Below are 18823 nucleotides of genomic sequence, written 5' to 3'. Positions count from 1 at the left end.
GAATCTATAAATCACCTTGGGTAGTATAAAAATTTTGATGATATTAATTTTTCCAGTGCACAAACATGAAATATTTTTCCATTTTTTTGTGTGTTCTTCTATTTCTTCCTTTAATGTTTTGTAATTTTCGTTGTTAAAATCTTTCAAATTCTTAGTTACATTTATTCCAAGGTTTTAATTGTTAGTAGGTATTATGGTTGGTATTGTGCTTACAAGTTCTCAGCCTAGACTCATCATATACAAATATATTTAGCTTATCCAATTCCCAAAGGATTCAAAGTTCACTTTTTTGGTACATTATAAAAATTGTAAAAGGAGTTGTTAATTATCCATCCCAGATAATAATTCCTGTCAGATCATTCATAGAATGATACAATTATAAATGTGGATGTTAATTATAAGTGTAGGTGTTGATGAATCTGCCATAGTTTACTGTGGTATTTTTGGTTAAATTTTAAATCATTCCTGATTGCAAACTGATGAGTATCATAACATTTGTGGCAGTGAAGTGTGTTCATAACTTACATTCCTACTTTCTCTGAATTCTGAATGATTCAAGCTGCACATGGAAAGAAGTCAAAATGTAACTTTCTAGCCCACAGAGTTGTTAGTCTTGATGCTTAGCAACAAAGATTCCCTTCCGTTGCCCTAGTACATTACATTGCATCCTTACCTAGTCACTTACAGAGTACAGGTTTTTTGCTAAATTTACAGTATAAAACAGGGCAGACAAGAACTCATGTTCTCTCATAGGCATCCTAGAAAAGTGCTAAATAAAGAAAAGGGGGGGTGGTAGCTCATTGCCTCTTTCCAATATCTCCATTCATGCAAGTCATTCATAAATCCCACATAGAGGAACAAGTGAGCAGGGGTCAGGAGCAGTGCTCTAATGATTAGGGATTTTACTTTGTGGAGAGGGTTGTATCCTTGTCAGCCTACATTCAAAAAAGATACTCTGTCCCAGGAAAACAAGAAGACTAGGAAAGTCAGCATACCCAAATTATTTCTTTTAATTTTAAAGACTCTCTTGTGTCCAACTGTGGTCACTATGTTAAAAGGAATATTTAGAAGAACGTGAAAATTTTGAATGTTGAGCAAGGAGTTGCTCTCCTATGACACGGGTGAATCTATTGTAAGAACAATATGCATGAGTACATTCTTATAGAATATTTCAGCAGTGGATTTTGATTTCTTACAGATTTGAGTTTTATAAAATGATGCCAAATCATAATATTTACTTGTTTACTCAAGAGACACAAATATTTTCCTTTAAAATGAAGAAACAAATTGTAAATGTTGAGAAGCAATTAATTCTAGTATGTGGTAATTTGCAGTAACCAGTAAGGATGGCTAAAATACATACATATATATATATATATATATATATATATATGTATGTACAATTTTAAAATGCAAACCAAGAAGTGAAAAATGTTTTTGTTACTTTAAAAATGAACATTACAAATTCTCTCCTTAAAATATATTTCACCAGTGACGTGGCTCACAAGGCTAATCCTCTGCCTGCAGTGCTGGCACCCCAGGTTCTAGTCCCAGTTGGGGTGCTGGTTCTGTCCTGGTTGCTCCTCTTCCAGTCCATCTCTCTGCTGTGGCCCAGGAGAGCAGTGGAGGATGGCCCAAGTGCTTGGGCCCTGCACCCACATGGGATATCGGGAGGCCATGGTGGCCATTTGGGGGCTGAACCAGTGGAAGGAAGACCTTTCTCTCTGTCTCTCTCTCTCTCACTGTCTAACTCTGCCTGGCAATAAATAAATAAATAAATAAATAATGCTTTGTACACTCTCAGTTCTTATTCTGAAGATGTTAAAGTGTATCACATTTTTATTGAGAAGCAAAGAAAAATGTTTCATTTTAGAATATTAAAAACAAACAATTTTAAATTTTGCTGAACAGTTTGTAATAGTTGAATTTGTATTTTAGGCATAAATATGTTTTATTCTTGATGTATTATGACAGATATATTATTTTAATGGTAGTGGAATGTATGAGGTAAATGATCCAACAGATTTGTTTTCATTAGATCAAACTTTCCATGGGGTACCTAAACTTAGAATGAGTTTGATATCACAACACTATTTACATTCTCTGTAAGAAAAATAAAGGATATTTGTCAATAGATTTCAAATCACAGAATGAGATAGTCCAATTTATTTTTGGTTCTCAGTGATGTATTGCTGTGTTTTATAACACCATGCATTCATGAAAAATAGATTTTTATTCAAAAGTTCACATTTGTACCAATTTTTTTCTGTAGGTCTAAAATTTTTCTAAATGTCAATCTTTCTATAAAAAGTTCATATGTGTTGCCTGATGTAATCAATTTTTTCTAGATTTATTTTTATTTATTTGAAAGACAGAGTTACATAGACAGGTAGAGACAGAGAGAAAAGTCTTCAATCTGCTGGTTCACTTCCCAATTGGCTGCAGAAGCCAGAGCTGAGCTGATCTGAAGCCCAGAGCTGGGTGCTTTTCTCAGGTCTCCCATATGGGTGCAGGGGCCCAAGGACTTGAGCCATCCTCTGATGCTTTCCCAGGTGCATTAGCAAGGAGCCAGGTCAGAAATGGAGCAACTGGGACTCAAACCAGCACCCATATGGGATGCTGGGACCACAGGCCGGGGTTTTAACATGCTGTGCCACAGCACTGGCCCCTGAATTCAATTTCTAAAGTGTATACACTGACAAGAAGAATTACACAAAGTACACTCATCTAACAAGGCATATCTTTGCTAAATTTAAAGACAATGGCTTTATCTGCTACACCTAATGCTAGGCTTAAGTATTTGGTTTGGAGCAATACTCATCTTCAGTTTTCATAGGTTTTATCAGAAAGTATTTGATAGTAAATCCTTTTAGTGAATATATGAAATACATCAAACATTGAATTTGTGAAAAAAAAAATGCTGCCATTCAGATCATGCCAAGTCTAAGGCTTTGCCACTTCATGATTATATATCCTTGGGCAAACCAGTTACTTATCTCTTCATGCCTCAGTTGCATTTTCTTTAAAGTTAACAGGAGCTACCTCCATTTTTCTGGAAACATAAAATTCTGGAAACATCACCTGGTATAAAATAAATGTTAGCAATTATTATTATTATCTATTCACATTTTCCTAAATAAAGGTATTTAAATATCTGTGCCTTTATGCTTAATGTTGTAGTGTACACATTTAGATACAACTCAAAATTTATTTGAACTTATATACATTCAATTTTTGTAAAACTTCATATTTTGCTTGACATGGTAACTCAAACTGGATTCAATTCATTTTAATTTGATGAGTGAGCCATTTCTTATCTAATTCCCTAGATAATATAACTTATTCACTCATTTGTGCTTTGTGATGATACCTGCATCATTTTAGGTCAAAAATAAATCAATAGAGTAAATTGGTATTTAAAGAAAGGGACTATTCTTTGGCAGTAATCTTAAACTAGCATATTGATGCATTTTGGTAAATGCTTTGGAGTCTTGCTAATTGTGTATGTGCATTTGTGAATGTATGTAGGGTACGTGTGTGTGTGTGTGTGTGTGTGTTTGCTCAATTTAAAGCTACAATAAAATTGTAGCATTATACAAAGAAATAATTCTAGAAAATCATGGTTTGCAATAATTTTTGCTCTTTGGAGATTATGATGTTTAGATGATGCCTTAAAAGTTCCTGTGAATTTTTTTCAGAATTCTAGTAATATACAACACTGAAATTCATACAGAAGGGGAAAATAGTTGGGTTCAAAGATATCATTAGACTATAGAACCGATCAGCCATAATTCAGGCCCCCAAATTAAACTACTTGTATGAGAAAATTTAAGTAGTTGTATTGATGTCACATATTGTTTGCAAACAAATGTATCTTTTTAAAAATTATTTATTTATTTATTTGGAAGCCAGATTTACACATAGAGAGAAGAAGAGGCAGAAAGGAGAGAGAGAGGTCTTCCATCTGCTGGTTCCCTCCCCAATTGGCTGCAATGACTAGAGCTGCACTGACCCAAAGCCAGGAGCCAGGAGCTTCTTCTGGGTCCTCCATGTGAGTTCTGGGGCCCATGGACTTGGACCATCTTCCAGTGCTTTCCCAGGCCTTAGCAGAGAGCTGGCTCAGAAGTGGAGCAGCTGGGACTCGAACCAGCATCCATTTGGGATGCTAGCAGTGCCAGGCTGCAGCTTTACCCGCTATGCCACAGTGCCAACCCCAAATGTATCTTAATATAACTGTATTTGATAAACACATAACATTAGTGTTGAAAGAATAAATACTTATAAACCTCAATGAAGGCAATTTGTCATTAGGTAACAAAACCATGAAATACTATTCAATTGATTTCTAGTCCAGATATTTTTTCATAAAGAAATTTTAAACAGAATTATATTGATGCCAAAATATTCACAATAGAATGATTCCCAAGAGTGCAAACATATGGTAATCATTTACATTGGATGATGCTTGATAAAATTCATCCATAAATTTAATGTAGTCTATCATTTAATAAATCTTTTAAATTAATTGAATTAGTTGAGGATATGCTTTGAATAGTGTCTATAAAAAGTGTAGGGCAATAATTTATACTGACAATCATTTAATGTGTAGAAATCAATGCCCATAATGTTAATTGTATGATAGAATTATAGATTTTCTTGAAACTTTCAATATTCTTGTTTTCCATGCTCCTTGTTTTACAATGAGAAAAACATTTAAAAAATTACTTGACAGGGAGAGACTGTAGCAGAGCTCTCATCTGTTGGTTCACTTCTCAAACACCAACAACGTAGATCTGAGTCAGCCTAAAGCTAGGAGCTGGAACTGAATGCAAGGCTCCCACATGAGTGGGGAACCCTACCACCTGACCAGTCAGCACTGCCTCTCAGGGTCTGTGCTGGCAGGAGAGTGGAGTAAGCATCCGGAGCCAAGATGTGAAGCCAAGTTCTCCAACGTGGGACACTGTTCCCAAATGGCATCTTTTTAAAAAAAGATTTATTCCTTTATTTAGGAGGCAGAGAGAGAGAGAGAGAGAGAGGTCTTCCATCCTCAGGGTTTTTCTCCAAATAGCTGCAATGGCCAGAACTGGGCCAATCAAATGCCAGGAGCCAGGAGCTTCCTTCAGGTCTCCCATGTGGATGCAGGGGCCCAAATCCTTGTGCCATCTTCAACTACTTTCCCAGGCCTTAAGCAGATGGCTGGATCAGAAGAGGAGCAATCAGGACATAAACTGACACCCATATGGGTTGTCAGGGCTGCAGGTGAAGGCTTAACCTACTAAACTGCAGCACCATCCCCCCAAAATGGCATCTTAACTGCTAAGTACAATGCCTTCCCAATGTTATCTTCATTAGAAAGAAAGGTATACCTGCATCCTTTTTGTAAGTTTGACTGTGAGTCGAACTATAGGAACTAGTTGTCTCCCTCCCTCAGGCTGGGCTGGTTGTCTAGAACACTCTGGGTCACCACTGACCCCAGGCCTCTTGGGTAGACCCCCTCATGCAGCACAGTCCCCTAGCCCATGGTGGGGCATGAGTGGAGAGGGGTGGTGAGGACCAGGGCAGCACTAAATCAGGTGACTGTGGAATTACTCTGGATCACACTGCTGCTGGTGATTGGGAGCACATACCACTGATGCAGATTCTCATGGTTGGGAAGCAGCAGCTCAGTGGCCAGTGCCTCACACACACATTCCACTGGTTGGCTGGCTGCAGGCTCTGCCTGTGCCCACAGCATGGAGCAGGTGGAGCAACTACCTGAATGAGGAGAGGGCAGATGGCACGCAGCATAGCCATAAGTAATGGAGGAAACAATTTCTCAAAGGTCAGAAGAGTTTGAATTTCTGGAGCAAAACTGCAAAGTACTTTTAAGACACTCAAAGTCAGTGACTTGCAACTGGGTGTCTGATTTTACAAAATTCCTTGAAAACAGACCCATTGCATAAGTATCTGACACATCAGAGGGAGAGAATCTGACTCTGAGGACATCCTATTTTCATTTCCACATTTTGTTGACTCTACCTTACAGCCACTCAGAATTTGAACCCTATTGTCAATCTGATTGCACCATCTACTTCAAGTAAAATACCTCAAGTCATTTTCCAATCCAGTGAAGCTGCACATTGCTGCACCATTCAGAGGAAGAAAACATCCCAATGTCTCTCCTCCAAGTTGCCCAAGGCTCATGCAGTCAGTGTGTTGCATCCTGCAGCTGATGCCCACCTTTGTAGCCACCGATCCTGCCAGTAAATGCAGCCAGCATCTCCAAGTGTTAAGGACAACCCCTTTCAAAGAATCCACCTAAATGTAACACTGCAAGGGAAAAACATACCTTGTGCAGCTGGGTCACCAAACAGAGATGTGAGTGAAACAGTGGCAGAAGTTGATGAAAAAGAGGGTGCTCACTTTGACTTTTCTGTGCCTACCTCAGAGACAGTCATGTATAGATATCAGCTGGCCCATGTCCTCAGGACAAAAGCTGATGATGGGTTCTCAGGTGCCCAAAGCAGTTGTCATATCTCTTGTACCTCAGTGCTTTTTACAAAGCCCATAGATGCCAATGGTGAGCTCAGATGATACCAGGCTCTCCCATTGCCTCCATTCCTGGGTTTTCCCATTTAGCAGCTAAAGTCTTTTCTCAGATTGACTCTTCCAGAATAAGAAGTCCCATCTGTAGTTATCCAGGATGTGACAAGACCTACTTTAAAATTTCTCATGTGGGACCACAGCTGTGTTGTCTGCAATAGCCTGCATCACCTATGGGTGCCAGTTCAAGTCCTGGCTGCTCTGTTTTGGATCCAGCTCCCTGCTAATATACCTGGAAAAGCAGTGGAAGATAGCCCCAGTACTTGGGCCCCTGTACTCACATCAGAGACCCAGATGAAGATCCTGGCTCCTGGGTTCAGCCTGGCCCAGCCCTGACCATTGTGGCCATTTAGGGAATGAACCAGTGGATGGAAGATCTCTATCTCCCTCTTGCTTTCTGTAATTCTGACTTTCAAACAAACAAATAAATAAATAAATCTTTAAAAAACTCTCATGCGATAGTCCCCAGGACAACACATACAGGAAAAAACCCTTTTAGCTGTAAGTGGAGAGGTTGTGAAAGGTGATTTGCCACTTCAGATGCACTGTCCATGGCCCTTCAGGCCAGGGCTTTAACCCACTGCACAACAGCGCCGGCCCCAATTTTTATCCTTTTTAAGGAATGACCACAATGTTCTCCATAACATCTGTACTAATTTGTGTTTTCACCCACCATATATGAAGGTTTTCTTTTCCCATATGCTCTCTAGCATTTGTTATTTTTTATCATTTTGGCATAAAGATGATATAGTATTGTTCATGGTTTTGTGTATTTTTGAATCAGATAATTTGTTTATTAAATATTTGTTTATTTGAAAGGTGGATTTAGAGAGAGAGGGAAAGACAGAGATAGCTTTCATCTGCTGGCTCACACCCCAGAGTTTCAACAGCTGAGCCTGGGGCATGCTGAAGTCAGGAGCTTCATCCAAGTCTCCCATGTGAGTGGCAAGGACCCAAGTCCTTCATCCATCTTCTGCTGGTTTCCCAGGTATTTAGCAGTGAGCTAAATTGGAAGTGGAGATTCCTAAACTCAGAGTGGAACTCACATGATATGCTGGCCTCACAGATTGCAGCTTACCCCACTTAGCCACAATGCCAGCCCCTCTATCAATTTAATTCCTCAAAAATAGGTCAGTAATGTTGGCATCCATCTCATTTTTCCTGTTATTATTCAACTTATTGATGTCTTATTTTTGTTCACATTATTCCTCTCAATTGCTCTACCTGAGGTGAGTAGGGCTGCTGTGTTGCTTAAATGCAGTGTATGCTTTAGATTACTCATTTACTGAGTGCATGCCATTCACATAGCACTTCACTGAAGTTCTACTATGTCCCAAATCCTCTTCTAGGCACAGAATTCAGACCACTTTTCTCTTAGGCCTAGATCTTGCCTTTAACATACTACTTGGAATTTAGTAGCTCATGAAATCTGCAGACTGCATAAATGAATGAATATTTTGAGGTCTGTGCTTTTGTGGAGGAACTTCGTAAGAGACAGAAGGAATAAAATAAATCAAAGTATCCACAGTATATAGAATGTATACTATTTTACAAGTCATAGAGAAGAGGAAGAAGAAGGAAAGTAGTGAGACTAGAAAGTTTGTGGCAAGACTAACAGGCACTGGTCGAGAACTTAATAAGCCCATTAGGAAAGCAGTAAGGTTTCTTTACCCCCCTGTAGACTCTGCTCTCCTGAGGTGAACAGGGTCCTCTAAACCCACTTGCTGCACACACAAAAACCTGAGCATTGTATTCTCCCACAGGTGTTGGAGACTGATATTGTGTTCTGATTTATATTTACATAATGGCTAGTGACATCGGGCATATTCACATGTTTTGACCATTTACATTTCTTCTGAGAAATGTCTATTCAGATCCTTGCCTGTTTCTTCACTGTATTTTTTGGAGTTTTTCCAATTTATGTAAATGTTCTGGAAATCTGTAAACATTCAGAGTTTTAATTTTCCCTGCCATTCTGTTCGCTGTATCTACACTCTGATGTTTACTTTGTTGTGAAGAAGTATCTTAGTTTGATATACTCAAATGTCTCTGTTTTTATTTTTGTTACTATTGCTATTGGAATCTTACCCAAAAGCTATGGTCTGTTGACAATATTTAGAGTTTCCCTATGTTTACTTGGGTTTTGGTCTTATGATTAGATTTTAATTCACTGTGAGTTCACTTTCACATAGTGTAAGAGATGTTGGAGTCTATTTTCAGGCTTCTACATATGGATAATCAAGTTCCTCTGCACCACTTGTGAAAGAGATTCTTCTTTCTCCAGGTCATTTTAGTTCCTTTGTTAAATATGAGTTGCTGGTAGAAATTTGGGTTTATTTCTATGCTACCTATTCTTGTCCATTGAACTATGTGTCTGTTATTATGTCAGTGCTAACACCTCTTCTTTTTTTGCAGTTTATTTATTTATTTGAAAGGCAGAGTTACAGAGAGGTAGAGGCAGAGAGAGAGAGGTCTTCCATCCACTGGTTTACTCCCCAAATGGCCACAATGGCCAGAGCTGTGTTGATCTGTATCCAAGTGTCAGGAGCCTCTAACAGGTCTCTATGCAGGTGCAGGGGCCCAAAGACGTTGGCCATTTTCTACTTTTTTCTCAGGCTATAACAGAGAGGGGTATAAGAAGTGGAGCAGCTGGGAAACATACTGGCACCCATATGAGATGCCAGCACAGCAGACGGTGACTTTACCTGCTTTGTCATAGTGATGACCCTTGTAATATGTCTTAAAATATGGTGTGATGTCTCCAGCTTTTTTTTTGCTTTATAATATTGCTTTAGATGTTAAGCATCTCTCATGTTTCTATATGAATTTTAGCATCATTTTTTCTAGCTCTGAGAAGAACATCCTTGGTATGTTGATTGGGATGGCATTGAATTTGCAAATTGCTTTTGGTAGTATGGACATTTTGATATTATTCTTCCCATTCACAAACACAAGTTTTCTGTGACTGTCAAAAAGCCTTGACAAAAATTGGACTTTATTACACAAAACTTGGTCACTTTTTGGGATCATTTAAATCCATATTTTTGCACTAATATTTGATAAATAATGAAAGACTTTCTCTGAGCATTTTAGTAGGAGAAACTAAAATATTTATTTTATCAATTTCTTCAAATATTGTTTAGATGTGATATTCAAATATTGTTTAGAGCCATTGTCTGTATTCCCTCTAAATTAGGATCTTTTTGCTTTTTGCCTGTTAAACTTGCCCTTGATTCAACAACCCTTTTTAATGTAATGTAAACTGAAAATGTCATTTCATAAGCTAAAAAAATGACAAAGAAGGAAAAAGAAGGGAGGGAGGTTGAGTATATAATTATGTTCTCTGAATTCTTTCTATAAACCATATTGAATCTTTTAAAGGTAATTAAAATTAAAACTCTAAATTGGACCATTATGACCAATATTTAAAACAAGTGATTAAAAACTGTAGATGCCTTCAATTTTGATTATCATTCTTATTTAGACTATCTGAAAGAAATCCGGTTTCTCACTTTAAAATACACCAGTGTATTAGAATTCAGTATTAAATGACTTTGTTTAAAAGTGTTATTTAATCTATTGCTTTAAGTGGTAATACTATGGCCATTGTAAAACAAAATCCTTATCATTTTTCATAAAACAGAAAGGGCCTTTAAAACATCATCACTAAAAATATTAAGAGACCTAAAATATAACAGTCTTAAAACCCAAGTGATACCATTCAAAATTTTCAAATATGCAGGGATAGTTCGTGTCAAGTAACTAAATAATTGTTAAGTGTATATATGTAATAGCTTCTATAAATTCTTTTGGCAAGGGCTGGCACTGTGGCATAGTGGGTGAGGCTGCCACCTGCAGTGCTGGTATTCCATAGGGGCATCAGTTCAAGACCTGGCTGCTCCACTCCCTATCCAGCTCTCTGCTATGGCCTGGGAAAGCACTATAAAATGGTCCAAGTCCTTGGGCCCCTGAACCTGCATAGGAGACCAGGAAGAGGCTCCTGGCTCCTGCCTGCTAGTCGGCACAGCTCCACCCATGGAGGCCAACTGTGGAGTGAACCAGTGAATGGAAGACCACTCTCTCTGCCTCTCCTTCTCTCTCTGTGTAATTCTGACTTTCAAATAATATAAATAAATCTTTAAAAACTTCTTTTGGCAAATAGATGAAGCTATTTGTTATACATTTCAAATAAATAGCAAACATACTAGAAAAATATATTGAATAAAATTTAAGCAACTCATAGCTATACACAGAAATTTCTCACCATAACAACATAGCAACCACTAAATTTCCAAACTTAATTTTCCACAACTTAGAATCTTTAACTCCAGAAGGAGTACTAAATTGACAGAACAGTGGCCTATGTATCAGGATACCTAATTCTAATACAGAATTATCCCTGCTACAACTTACCTATGTGACCTTGAACAATTCACTTTACTTCTCTGGGCCTTGGCATTTAGCATCCTCATGTGATAAAGGAGGCTTGGATCATATCAGTTGTACTCAAGATAGACTTCAACGATCTCTCAGTTTCCAAACAGGCACCTTAAGGGAAAGTAATACTTTAGATCAAAACTTACATTTTTAAATATAAATATATTTTAAACTGTTTCTACAACTAGTACAAAACAACACATTCAAATGTGTACCATGCCACTTTTCAATATTTGGGAATAATTAATGCATCATTTTAGAGCATTGTCTTGAGGCCAGCACTGTGGTGTAGCCAGTAAAGCCACTGCATGCAGTGTGGGCATCCCATATGGAGGCCAGTTCAAGTCCTGGCTGCACCACTTTCCATCCAGCTCTCTGCTAGAGCCTGGGAGAGCAGTAGGAAGTTGGCCCAAGTCCTTGGGCCCCTGAATCTGCATGGGAGACCCTGAAGAGGTCCTGGCTCCTGGCTTCAGATTGGCATATCTCTGACCTTTTAGGCCATCTGGGGAGTGAACCAGCAGATGGAGGACCTCTCTCTCTCTCTCTTCCTCTTGTTCACTATCTGTGTAACTCTGACTTCCAAATAAATAAATAAATCTTAAAAAAAATCAAAAGAATATTGTCTTGCACACAGTGAACCACTAAGTACAAGATATTATTAGTAATATTAGATTGAAATATTGAAGTAAACTAGGCAATAAGCCTTAAGATGCAAATTAATACCAAGAAATATAATCTCAAATTTCTGTGTTCAACAAGGTAGTCTCTTTTTCACTACTAACTTTATACTGAATAAGATATTTTGATATTTTGTTAAGAGTAAATTTATCGGGGGCCAGCACCATGGCTCACTTGGTTAATTCTCCGCCTGTGGTGCTGGTATCCCATCTGGGCAAAGGGTTCTACTCCTGGTTGCTCCTCTTTCAGTCCAGCTCTCTGCTATGGCCCGGGAAGGCAGTGGAGGATGACCCAAGTGCTCGGGCCCTGCACCCGCATGGGAGACCAGGAGAAAGCACCTGACTCCTGGCTTTGGATAGGCACAGCTCCAACTGTGGTGGCCCTTTGGGGAGTGAACCAATGGAAGGAAGACCTTTCTGTCTTTCTCACTGTCTATAACTCTACCTGTCAAATAAAAAAATTATTAGTTTTTCATAAAAACTGCAGTATTGAAAAGGTTCTAATATCCCTCTAATTCTAAATGTCTGTGACTGCTAACTCATTAGCACATATTGCATTCTTTATATCTGGGTAATCATGATAATTCACTTTTAAATGATTAACAGATCTGCTTTACATATAAATGCATGCTTTACCAAAAATCAAACAATAAGCAGGCTACATACTTTACTTCAAGTAAAACTGCCATATCCAGTACTACAATTGTAAATAAGACAGTTTCAATTGTTCAGCATTATCAATTATAAATTCCAACAGTGTAGCAATAGTCATAAGAATAAAGGGGCCGATGCTGTGGCATAGCAAGTAAAGCTGTGGCTTGCAGTGCCAACATCCCACATGGGTGCCAGTTCAAGTCCTGGCTACTCAAATTACTATCCAGCTTTTTAGGTAAGTAAGACTTACTATCCAGCAGTAGAGGATGACCCAGACCCTTGGGCTCCTGCACCTGCATAGGAGACCCAAAAGAAGCTACTGGCTCCTGGCTTTGGATCGGCACAGCTCCAGCCATTGTGGCCAAATCAGGAGTGAACCAGCGGTTGGAAGACTGCTCTCTCTCTCTCTCTCTCTCTCTCTCTCTCCTTCTCTGTGTGTGTAACTCTGACATTCAAGTAAAATAAATAAATCTTTTTTTAAAAAAAGGACTAAATAAAAAGGAAGGTGAAGATTACAAAATTGTTTAACTTTCATTTAAGAAATATAAATTTCCAAAGTACAGCTTTTGGATTACAGTGGCTTCCCCTCCCCCATAACTTCCCTCCCACCCATAACCCTCCTATTTCCTGCTCCCTCTCCCATCCCAGAATATTACAAAATTGTATGAAGGACATTTGTACAGTATACAAATATACTGATTTCTAATGTAATATTTGAATACTTGAAGCAGGAAGGCTAAGAACTTCTTTGCCAAAATAACATGTTTTGTCCAGTGTAAAACCCATTTGCCATCCCAATACACAAAGGGATTTGGGGCAATAAGGAAAAAAGAAGTCCACACATGCAGAAATGTTAAGCAAAACAAAATAGAGAATGTATTTAGTTTCATGCAAATCACATGAGAATTAATAGTATTCCACCAATTTCCAACAAATATTTTTTAACTTTAATGAATGAATGAATTTTCAGTTACATAGCAGAAAACTTCTACCCTCTCCCATAAAACTGAAAGAGAAACTTTTTAAAAGTAAAAACTGATGAAAGAATTCTGCAATACACGTTAATGTTAAGTAGCCCAGCAGAGTTTATTTAGAAATACAAACACACACACACAGAAAATAAATACATTAAAATCTTACTGAATAGTTCAGTAATAGTTCAGGATCCAATATAGTGTGCAAAAGATTCTGGATTTCCCAGTCACTTTGTATAGGAAATGATTTGCTTTGCTATGTAGCATGTAACTTTAGATTCCTGAATACCTCCACTTTGCTTCTTACCCTGAGTCCCAGCAAATACAGGAACACAGCTGTTGAATCATTCATTTTCTGGATTTGGGAATATCAAAGAATTAATGAGTATAGAAAGTTGTACAGCAGAGACCAAGAATATCCAAGGGAGGTCAGGTAAACCAATTGAACAAATCAAAATACTATGAATGTATACTGAATGCTCTGTTTTTAATATGTCTTACTTACCTAAAAAGACATGAGGGCTATTGCTCTCTCTCTTCTTCTTTTTTTTTTTTTTTTTGACAGGCAGAGTGGACAGTGAGAGAGAGAGAGACAGAGAAAGGTCTTCCTTTTGCTGTTGGTTCAGCCTCCAATGGCCTCCGTGGTTGGCGCGCTGTGGCCGGCGCACTGCGCTGATCCGATGGCAGGAGCCAGGAGCTAGGTGCTTTTCCTGGTCTCCCATGGGGTGCAGGGCCCAAGCACCTGGGCCATCCTCCACTGCACTCCCTGGCCACAGCAGAGGGCTGGCCTGGAAGAGGGGCAACCAGGACAGAATCCGGCGCCCCGACTGGGACTAGAACCTGGTGTGCCGGCGCCGCTAGGCGGAGGATTAGCCTAGTGAGCCATGGCGCTGGCCTTGCTCTCTCTCTTAATACAACTAAGGAGAAGATATCACCAATGCTCGAGAAAAATGAATAGACAGCAGAGTTAATACAAAATCCCAAAAATCCAAAATAGAATAACTGGATATGCACTCCTTACACACATCCTGAAGTGGCAATGAAGTAGAACAAATCTAAAATTAGAAAAAATTCTTTTTTTAAAGATTTATTTATTTATTTGAAAGTCAGAGTTACACAGAGAGAGGCAGAGAAGAGAGAGGGGTCTTCCATCCACTGGTTCACTCCCCAGTTGGCTGCAATGGCCAGAGTTGTGCCGCTCCAAAACCAGGAGCAAGGAGCTTCTTCCAGGTCTCTCACATGGGTGCAGGGGCCCAGGACTTGGGCCACCTTCTACTGCTTTCCCAGGCTATAGCAGAGATCTGGATCTATATGAGATGCCAGCACTGCAAGTGGTGGTTCTACCCACTACACCACACTGCTGGCCCTGAAAATTCTTGTCAAATTAAGAACATTTAACCTTTGTTTTAGAATGAATTATTAAAATATCTAAACTGGGGGAATACATAATTTCTTTCTTTAGAAATCAGAAGAGAAAAACAACACTTCAAGGCTACTGTGACACCACACAGAAGGAATGGAGAATCATGACCTCAATTAGCCTAGGGACAGAATAAAAGGGAGGGAAATAGGAACAACAGAATTAAGATGAATAAGCTTTGACAGCTGAGAGAATCTGAATGTAAAGAAAAGGCATGCAGTTAACTGAAACAATAGAGATAAGTCTGAGAGGAAAAAACATTGTTAAGACATATTAATGGGGCCAGAGCTGTGGCTTAGTAAAGTAAAAAAAAAAAATCTAAACTTTGTTTTTAAATTATATAATTAAAAAAGATAAAAAAGATGTTCAATCTTAAGTCTCTACAGCATAAGATAAACATCAATTTTCCCAGGTTCTATTTGCATCTATTAACAAAGTTTCATGGGTATAATCACTAGAGTGGCTCCAATAAGTCTTTTTATAAAAATTATTTTTTTTATTTTGACAGGCAGAGTGGACAGTGAGAGAGAGAGACAGAGAGAAAGGTCTTCCTTTTTCTGTTGCTTTACCCACCAGTGGCCGCTGCGGCCAGTGTGCTACGGCCGGCACACTGTGCTGATCCAAAGCCAGGAGCCAGGTGCTTCCTCCTGGTCTCCCATGCAGGTGCAGGGCCCAAGCACTTGGGCCATCCCCCACTGCACTCCTGGGCCATAGCAGAGAGCTGGACTAGAAGAGGAGCAACTGGGACAGAATCTGGTGCTCCCACCAGGACTAGAACTCGGTGTGCCTGAGCCACAGGTGGGCCTCCCTCCAATGAAAGGGGCTAAAAGCCATCAAAATAAACTCTAGGCACTGTCCTTGTGCTCCCAGTGACTTTTTCACTCTAAGGTCTCACAAACCTTCTAAATTCTTTAGATCACCTGTGATGTCCATTTGTTCTCAAAGATGCAAGTAATTTCCCCTCTTGGAACCTTGTTATTAACTGTGCTGTATGAGAAATGAAGTCTCCTACACACCTTGTGCTTTTGATTCTCCAAATCGTGTTTTCTGCTAGGACTTTGACCATGAATATAGGACAGCAATACCTGAACATGATTACTGAGATCTCCTTAATAAAGGATAGATTGGGGCCAGCACTGTGGTGCAGTGGTGTAATCCTTTACCTGCAGTGCTGGTACCCCATATGTGTACCAGTTCTAGTCCCCATTTCTCCTTTTCCCATCCAGCTCTCTGCAATAGCCTGGGAAAGCCATAGAAGCTGTTCCAAGTGCTTTGCTCCCTGCCAAAATGTGGGAGACCTGGAAGCTCCTAGCTCAGATTGGCCCAGCTCCAGACATTGCAGTCATTAGGGGAGTAAATGAGCATATGGAAGACATTTCTCTCTGTCTCTTCCTCTCACTGTCTGTAAGTACACCTGTCAAATAAATAAATAAATTCTTTATATATATATATGTGTGTACATTTATTTATATTTGCATGTATATAAATATATTCATATATATATTCTATCGTTTGAGGTAAGTCAGCTTGAGCATGTCCCGAATTGCACATCTCTTCCCTCTCTTACTCCCACTCTTATATTTAACAGAGATCACTTTTCAGTTAAGTTTCAACACTTGAGAATAACTGTGTATTGATTACAGTATTCAACCAAAAATATTAAGTAGAACAAATAAACAACAAAAATACTGAGAGGGATAACGTGTTAAGTTGTTCATCAACAGTCAGGGCAAGGGCTGATCAAGTCACCGTTTCTCATAGTGTTCATTTCACTTTAACAGGTTTCCTTTTAATATATAATAATTATAAACAGATAATATCCAAGATGGAGGAATAGTGAGGGTGTGCACCAATAGTCCGGGAAAATTTAGTTTAATAAAAGCAGAATTACAGTAGCCTCAGAAAAAGGATCAGGAAAAAAATTGCAGAGGAAACTCTTCTGGAGCTAGTGGCTGTGACTCAGAGGACCTACTGGGACAGCAGGGTCACCCACCACGCGGAAGCCGAACCGTGGGAGCCGCAGAATCTGAGCACCAGTTTGGGAAGGGGGGTCACTGTGACACAGACACCAGCGGGGAGAGGAGGGACGCCCAGGGCTCCGAGTCCACACATCAGCGCTGGAAGTGGAGGTGAGCTCAGTAACTGGAGACATTGGCGGGGAAACGGCGGGCAGAATTTTAGCGGGAAGCGGGCTTTGAAGTGGGAAAGTTCACCAGACTGACTACAGGAGAGAAGGAAAAAAAAAAAAGGTGGGGGTGTACTGGTACAGACAAGTTCCTCTCTCCCCCAACCTTGCAAAGGCAAGCAAGAGACAAAGAGCTGGGATATACATAATAAAAGAGGAGAGTTAAGGCTACAATTCAGTAGCATAGGCAACCCAGTGGGAGCTGCAGGAGAAACGGAGCCTGCACAGACTCTTTGGGTAGAAGCCAGAGATCGGAAGCTAAATACCATCCATTCTGCTCAGACTTGCAGTATTACTTATGTCCTGAATAAAAAATAAAATAAAATAAAATAAATAAATGAATAAATAAATAAATAAAGAGAGATTTACCATGCGTAACCTGAGGGTGTCACCTTTGCACACCTGTAACCCTGAAGAACCAAGCAGAGCTTTCAGGCTACACCCATCTCAAGCCTCCAAGGCTCCTCCAACAGCAGGCAGTCCACTTAACACAGACATAGTATAAAAAAAAAACACCTCACAGTGAGGGAAAAAGAATTAACCATGCCAAGCAATAAACACAGAAATCGAGGGAACAAGATCAACGATGACACTATGACGCCTCCAAATAAACAAAACACCCCAAGCCAAGATTATGAAGATGATGAGATAGAAGAAATGCAAGATACAGATTTCAAAAAACTTATGATAAGAACATTTAGAAGTTTTCAAAAGCAAATCCTTGAACTACAGAAATCCTTATTGGACAGGATTGAAAATCTCTCTCGTGAAAATGAAATTTTAAGGAAGAATCAAAATGAAACGCAGAAACTAGTAGAACAGGAAAGTGTGATAGTGAAGAGAAATCAAAATGAAATGAAGAGCTCAATAGATCAAATGACAAACACATTAGAGAGCCTTAAAAACAGAATGGGGGAAGCAGAAGAGAGAATATCGGACTTAGAAGACAGAGAACAGGAAAGGATACAGTCAAACCAAAGAAAGGAAGAGGAAATTAGAAATCTAAAAAAATATTGTTGGGAATCTACAGGATACTATTAAAAACACCAACATTGGAGTTCTAGGAGTTCCTGAAGGCATGGAGAGAGTGAAAGGATTAGAAGGCCTTTTTAGTGAGATACTAGCAGAGAACTTTCCGGGTATGGAGAAGGACAGAGACATCCTAGTACAGGAAGCTCATAGAACCCCCAATAAACATGACCAAAAGAGATCTTCACCACGACACGTTGTAATTAAACTCACCAAAGTGAACCATAAAGAAAAGATCCTAAAATGTGCAGGAGAGAAACATCAGATTATTTTCAGAGGATCTCCAATCAGACTCACAGCAGACTTCTCATCAGAAACCCTAAAAGCTAGGAGGGAATGGTGAGACATAGCACAGGTGCTAAGAGAGAAAAACTGCCAGCCCAGAATATTATATCCTGCTAAGCTATCATTTGTGAATGAAGGTGAAATAAAGACCTTCCATAGCAAACAAAAATTGAAAGACTTTGCCGCCACTCATCCGGCCCTGGAAAAGATACTTAAAGATGTGCTACACTCAGAAACACAGAAACACAGCCATCAATATGAAAGAAGGTAAAGGAAGAACACCTACCAGTAAAAGAGCATGGGAAGCTCAAAGCATATACTAGAAAATATCTCCGGGAAAATGGCAGGGCAAAGTCACTGCATATCAATAGTCACATTAAACGTTAATGGACTTAACTCTTCAGTTAAAAGACACCGATTGGCTGATTGGCTTAAGGAACAACACCCAACTATTTGTTGCCTACAAGAAACACATCTCTCTAACAAAGAGGCATGCAGACTGAAAGTGAAAGGTTGGAAAAAGATATTCCATGCCAACAGAAACCAAAAAAAAGCAGGTGTAGCCATATTAATATCAGAC

The 18823-nt window shown here is 39.2% G+C and overlaps 1 pseudogene; it reads right to left on the bottom strand.

The window, feature by feature from the left end:
• LOC127482623 (UBX domain-containing protein 6-like) overlaps positions 1 to 18823 on the bottom strand; it is a 190329-nt pseudogene that overhangs the window by 13978 nt on the left and 157528 nt on the right.

This window comes from Oryctolagus cuniculus, chromosome 2, assembly GCF_964237555.1.
Source record: "Oryctolagus cuniculus chromosome 2, mOryCun1.1, whole genome shotgun sequence".
Lineage (NCBI taxonomy): Eukaryota > Metazoa > Chordata > Mammalia > Lagomorpha > Leporidae > Oryctolagus > Oryctolagus cuniculus.
The sequence above is the reverse complement of the archived record's forward strand: the minus strand, read 5'-3'. Positions and strand labels throughout refer to the sequence as shown.